The sequence below is a fragment of the Pseudopipra pipra genome, chromosome 2 (assembly GCF_036250125.1).
Source record: "Pseudopipra pipra isolate bDixPip1 chromosome 2, bDixPip1.hap1, whole genome shotgun sequence".
Classification (NCBI taxonomy): Eukaryota; Metazoa; Chordata; class Aves; order Passeriformes; family Pipridae; genus Pseudopipra; species Pseudopipra pipra.
The window spans coordinates 55,269,597-55,276,318 of record NC_087550.1 but is presented as its reverse complement, the minus strand read 5'-3'; positions in this window follow the sequence as shown (position 1 = coordinate 55,276,318).

Here is a 6,722-nt window from a genome sequence, read left to right as displayed (position 1 = left end):
TCATAAAGTTGACATAAAATAAAAATAATAAAAATCCAAGCAGTGAAATATCCAGCTAGTCAAAACTCTAGTGAAATAAGATGAAGGACAAGCTTTCCTTCTTTTTTCTTTATTTTTTTTTTTTTAGAAAAATATCCAAAACTTGTTGGGAATTTATATTTTTCTTTGAATATGTCTTTTAAAGGAAAATAAGCTGATTGAATTTGGATGTGTGGTTTAAAAGCAAAATATGGGTGAAAATTATAATTAATTTTTTATTATTAAAATGTATTGACTTCCTTATGATTAATATAGAGAGTAATAGTTAGGTTCCACTTCCAATTATTTCAACAACTTGCTTTAAATGCTGGATTTTGAGCTTATTCTTATTTGCCTCTTTTGAAAGAGCTCTTAGTTAAAATAAAAATAAATAATAAAAAAATAATGAAGTTTGCTTCAAGGATCTTTGGCTCCACCTTGTGTCCATTGAACTTTTCTAAATATCTGGCATGTCACATCAAAATGCAAACTAAAAATATAGATTAAATTTTCTGCTTAAACTTAGAGGGAACTTTTACCATTGGCATCTGTGATGTTGGATTTGACCTCATTGTTCACTAAGGAGTGATGAAAGTCAGAAAGTAGAGTATTTTCCATTTTTTAATAAATATAATATTTAAAATACAATAGCATTTAAAATGGAGAGATACATAAACAACTCAGAAATGTTTTCTATGTTTACTAGTAAAGACATTATTTCCTGGAACAAATTGATATAAGTAAATTGTTTAGTTACAGCAGAGTTTGACTAGGAACATAGGAAAAGCAAGGTGTCAAATGACAATGTCCTCTGCTCATACAGAGTAGATTGCACCTAAATTTGAAAGAAGAACCAAATTTAACAAATTCAGATTCAGCTAGGCCAAATCTGAAGTCAGTTTTATGAAAACTATACTCTGCCTTTTAGGTTCTACAGTACAAAGAATCTTTCTCCATAAAAGGATCTTAAAAAGGAGAAGTGTTTGGAGTAAAGGAGGGCAAATGTCTTCCCGACGAAGTCACCTGTAGAATTTCAGTTCCTGTATCCTGACTTTTGGTGTCTTTCTGCTCCTCTTCAACATTATGTTGACAATAATGTGCTAGACAATAACTGCTAGAGCAGTGGTGTATGTAATGAATGGGATTTATATTTTTCCCTTTCTTATCAATATTTCATAGAGTTATCTACCTAAAATCAATCAGTGTTTCCCTCTTTCCTTTTAGGTACCTGCACTGATAATGAGTTGTGGGGGGCCTACCCTGTTAGAAGTGAATGTTACACTTCACTGTTTCATTTATGTGCCTTGTCTTGTGGTGAACATCAGATCATGCAAACCCCTCTAATTAATAGCAGAGATACCAGATGAGAGTCTGGGCTTTCGGAAACTTCTCTCATGAACTTTTCAGAGGCCTCACTATATGATATGGGTGCCTCAATGCAGCCAGTAGTCACCTCATGAATCAGGAGTATCTCTTGTTCTTCTAACTTACCTAGTATATTGTAATGATAATAGATTACAAAGAACTAACATATAGGAAAGGGACATTTTAGATTACACCCTAGGAAGACATGAAATGTTTTTACAATAAACAAAATCATCTCTGTGTTTTCTCAGTTTTCTCTATTAATTTAATTCCTTGCTGTATCCACTCAGCTATTTCTATTTACTCAATTTTTTTTTTCTTCAGTTACTTTGAATATATTATTAAGTTTGAGGTTGGTAGGTTTTTTTCTTGTGGTCGGTTTTTTTGTTTGGTTGTGTTTTGGGAGGTTTTGTCATCTTTGTCATCTGTGGGAATTTTTTCTAAAGCAAGAGATGCTATTGAGAATTTATATTAGCTTTTCTTCCTAAAAAAAATGAGACATCAAGTTTGGTTCCATGATTTGGATAAACATCCATTTGTCTTGTCTTGCTGTTTTGTTTGTCCCTGGGGGAATTTTAATGCATGGTTACTGGTCTACATCACTGAAGAGAAGAATTTGCCAATCTGAACTTTTATCAGCCAAATTATGCCATAATTTTTAATGCAAAGATCACATTTTTTTTTACCCCCTTGCTTAAGGAAGGACATATTTTAAACAACTGCATAGATCAGAGTCCTATATGACCATTAAAAAGTTAAGCTCAACCAGAGAGATAAAATCAGAATGCTCTGTAGGGCAAGAAAGGAAAGGGTAAAAACTCTGTGCTTGTTTCACTATGTTTTTTTTCCAAATTATACATTTTTCTTTCCCCAGACCTTTTCCTTCCTTGTCCCTGGGATCATAACAACTATTGTCTTCCCTGAAGCAGAGGAAAACAAAGGACTAAGCAAACCACTATGCAGTACAAAACACGGGCACTCATTACTGTCATTGCTGCTCTCTGTGGTTTCTGTTAAAGAGCTGTCATTTCCTGATATATAAGCCACAGACTGAATGCTGATCACCATGGTAGCTAGAGACAGATGTCAATGAGAACAAATCAGTCTGGTGTACAGTTTTTCAGCAGCCATCAGGGGCTCAAATGTTCAACAGTGCTGGTTTAGGGCCAGTGGAATTTGGCCTAACAGTTCTTCTTTTCTAGCCACGCAACTTCTTTTCTAGGCTATAAAGCTTTGTAAAAAAATATTCAGAATTGCTCTCAGTCATTAGAAAGAAAGTTGTAATATAGCTGGGGAGGCATTTTGAACTTGATTTTATTAAGAGATGGTTACTACAAGGTATTTTAACAAAGACTTTGCTAGTAATAGTGCTGCTATTTTTCATTAACATACTGATAACACCAAGACTCTTTGCTTCCTGCCTAAAAGTAAACAGGCACATACACCCCACACTCAGTGCGAAAAATCCTGAGTCCCTCATTCAAATTGAGAAGAAGCTGGGGCAACTCAGAATTAGACAGAGTAAGACTGAAACAAAGCCCCTAAAAAATGAAGTCTCAACAGTCTAGATAAGGTAACAGCTGATATATTTCCTGTATAATGTGTTCATAAATTACTGAAGAAAAACCCCACATAACTCACCTTAGCTGTTTCTATTTTGAATGTGCACTTCTGAGACCAGAATAAGCTTCATACCTAGTTAGTCCTTTATATTCTGTTTTCTGGTTTGTGGTCAAAAAATTATATAGCAAACATCTGTAGATCTCCTTCGCACAAGTATATCACCCACTCTGAAAATCTAAGGATACTCCTTTCACAATCCAGAATAAAAACTCTAGTCATAACATATATAGGCATAGATTTAGTTAGGTAATGGTTGGACCAGATGGGAACAAGTGCCATAAAAAATGGCTATTCAAATTTTTTGTGTGTATTGATGAAACTAAAACCATCTTTACTATTTTAATTGGACAGCTGTAGTTTGAAAAGTAGCTCTCTTATATGTCTTATAATTATTAATAATCCAGATATGGCTTTTTATATTGTTTTCATTATTTTAATTGTTTTCATTATTTTATTCATGCATATTCCATCTCCAGGTAAAGTTCTGAGAAAACAGAAAAGGCAGTAGATTCCAAAGTATATTTTACCCTGAACGATGAATAGTCCCATCCAAATCAATTCACAGACTCACACATACTTAAATTCTTTATTTGATCAGGGGCTAAAATGTATACATATCTGTGTCTTCCCAATCATTATGATAACACTATTTAAAACTACATTTTCCAAACTCACTCAGGTGACAAACCAGAGCCCTTAGACTTTCAAATAAGACTTTCAAATTACTCCTCCACTTTATGGGGATATCTACATATTTTCTCACAAAAACTTGTTAATATAAAGTAGTTCTATAATAGCAGTATTTAAACTGTAGCTGGTACAAAACTTTATTTTAGTCTGATAACATAATTAAAAAATAGTTTTGTATGTATTTATTATTTGGAACAATTAAGTGAATTTATATAGTCCTCATTTGAACTGTAGAAGCTTCTAAGTAGTCGCCATACTCACAAATTAGTCAAGTAGATTGTCGCAACAGTGGCCAGCTCTAAAAAAACTGAAAGCAACAGAAGGCAAGGGACTCCAAAAGGTGAAAAAATAAAAAAGAGAAGTTTCATTTATAGTAACTTCATTTCTTCAAAAGCTTCAAGACACACACCCAAACAAGAAAAAAACCCCAAACAAACCAATAACTGTCAACTTGGAAACTTGACTTTACAAAAAAATATGTCACAGAGTGACATATGAAACAAATCAATTCAGCCTTCAAGTCCATCTAATTTAAATGAGGTTGTCTGCAACATTCAAAGGCAACATTTCAAGTGTTCAGTATAATACACTGAAACAGTTTTATTGTGAATGAAAACTATTCAATTAGGAAAACAAACTAGTCTCAATTATAATCAGTTAAGGATCAAGCTGAGTCATGATCAAAGAGTGTCAATTACCTTACATATATTTTCCTGGTAAAATTCTAGAATATCATTAGGGCTTACTTTCATGTCTCTTCTAATAATCTATAACAAAATTAGAAAGTATCAATTAATTAACAATGTAATATTCATATTCTTCTAATGTGAAATAAAAGCGGAGCTCAAGGAAATGATTGCTAAGTGTATGAATACTATTATTGCAAAAATCTCACTCAAGATTGTAATGGTAATAATTTTTTCAGATCCTTTTGAAATGGTTAATGGTATTTATATGACTGTCACAGTTCTCTGAGTCTCCCAGGGTCCTGAAGGAGAATATTTCCTCCTTTTTTCTTGATGTTCTTTGAAGGACATTGACAGTTTCTAGTCTCTAAAGTGAAGTCCTATTAGTATACAGACATACAAAAGAATCTAGAGCGCTGTAACTCTAAATAAGGGAATGCTGAATTCCTGAATGAAATAGTCAAAATATAAGTATTTAAAGTAAATCTCATCTTTGTCCACCATGTTTTCCTCTCCTCTTAAATACTTCTTTCCAGACCAGGCACTTCAGAGGTTTCTGTAGTTGGAACATCTTAGATGTAGACATCTAAGGTTGTGTCTCTAGTCCTGCGGGGAGGTCTCTTGTCTTCTTAAGCAACCTTGAAGTTGTTGAACTGCAAAGTCCTCATCAGCTCCTGTGTTCAGGTATATCCCCCAACAGTATCCTAGCACTGAGAAGATCTGGATGTGCATGAAACTGATTTACATGATAGGGTGTGTAGGAAGACACAAGTCATAAGCAGCAAAATGGTGTCATGACCCCCCTCAGCAGAAGTCTCACAGAATACAGGAGGTTTTGAAATCTTTCTACATTATTACTTGTCCTGACTCTTCCAATCTGTACTTCAAAAATGTTTTAAAGGTGAAAATATTTCCAAGATGAAAATATTTCAAGGTTCCTCACCAAAGGCTCTTAAAACCGCTAACAAGTAATGGGATACAAAGAAAGGCCCTCAATTAAGGCAAATCTGCTGGGAAGAGAAAAAATAAGGGGTAGAAATAAATTCTCATTTTTTACAGGGGGAGGAAGTCACAGCAACAGAAGACTGCGGCAAGGAGCTGTATTGTGGCCTGTCCTCTTTAAGCTGTTTGTATGTGATACTACAAGGAGACTAAGACAATGAAATTTCTTCACTGATAACTTACTCAAGGCAATAAAGGCAAGTGCAAGAACTGCAAAAGGACCTTTCAATATTCGTCAAGAAAATGGCATATTAAGTTCAACTTAGATAAAAGTAGTGGCATGCGCTTGAGAATGGACAGTCCAAAATGTACACACATAGAATCATAGAATCATAGAATCAGCCAGGTTGGAAGAAACCTCTGAGATCATCAAGTCCAACCCTTGATCCACTACCACTGTGGTTACTAGACCATGGCACTAAGTGCCACATAATGATATGCTGTGAGGTATAAGAAGACAGGAATGAGATCTTTGAGGAAAAATGCAAAAAGCTTATGCTACTTTCTGTTAATCAAAGAACAGACAACAGTCCCTATCAAAAAAGAGTAAATATTTCAATTTCTGAGGAAGATAGTGTTTAGCTCTGTAGTTCTGCAGATCCACAACTCTGATTATAATTATGCTTCATCTCTGACACTATTTTGAATGAGTAGTCAGCTTCAGAAGGTTAATATCATGTAGGTTACTTGCCAGTCAATAGCAAGAAAAGCTTAGCCATTTTTTGTGAAAGCTCATTTAACTTTTTAGAGCTTAAAATTTCCCTCAGAAATGTGTAAAACAAGCAATGGCAGCCAATTATTAAAGTTAAATGGGGAGTAAGAATGCATCATTTACTTTTTAGCCTTCATTAAGCCTGGCCTCGCTGTCTCTCAGAAGTGGTACAAGCAATGTTCCTTGGAAAAGGACAGTAAGTAAGGAGGAGGAAGTAAAGACAGACCTAGTCATCCTGTAGCCACCTTGGAAACCTATTCATACATGGGAAGATTTTAATAATTACAGGGGACGTTTGGGTAACCAATTGTAAATATTTTTAGATTTTTTTAAAATTATTTTTATTTTGTAATGCAAATAATTTTGGCTAAAAAATGTAATCAAATTTTATCCACACAAGATTTCACATTATAAAATTTTGCTTAGAAAAGAACAGTCATATACAGGAATTTTAACAAAACTAATAGAAACTAGGTGCAGTTGGTTTTCAAAATTATGTAAGTACTTTAAAAGCTCATGAATTCTACACAAAAATACACATTGTATGCCCTTAGGAGGAATTAAAAAAACAAGCACAGGATTGTAATCAAATATATAGGAAGGGTATAATTAATGCTTCATGTGAA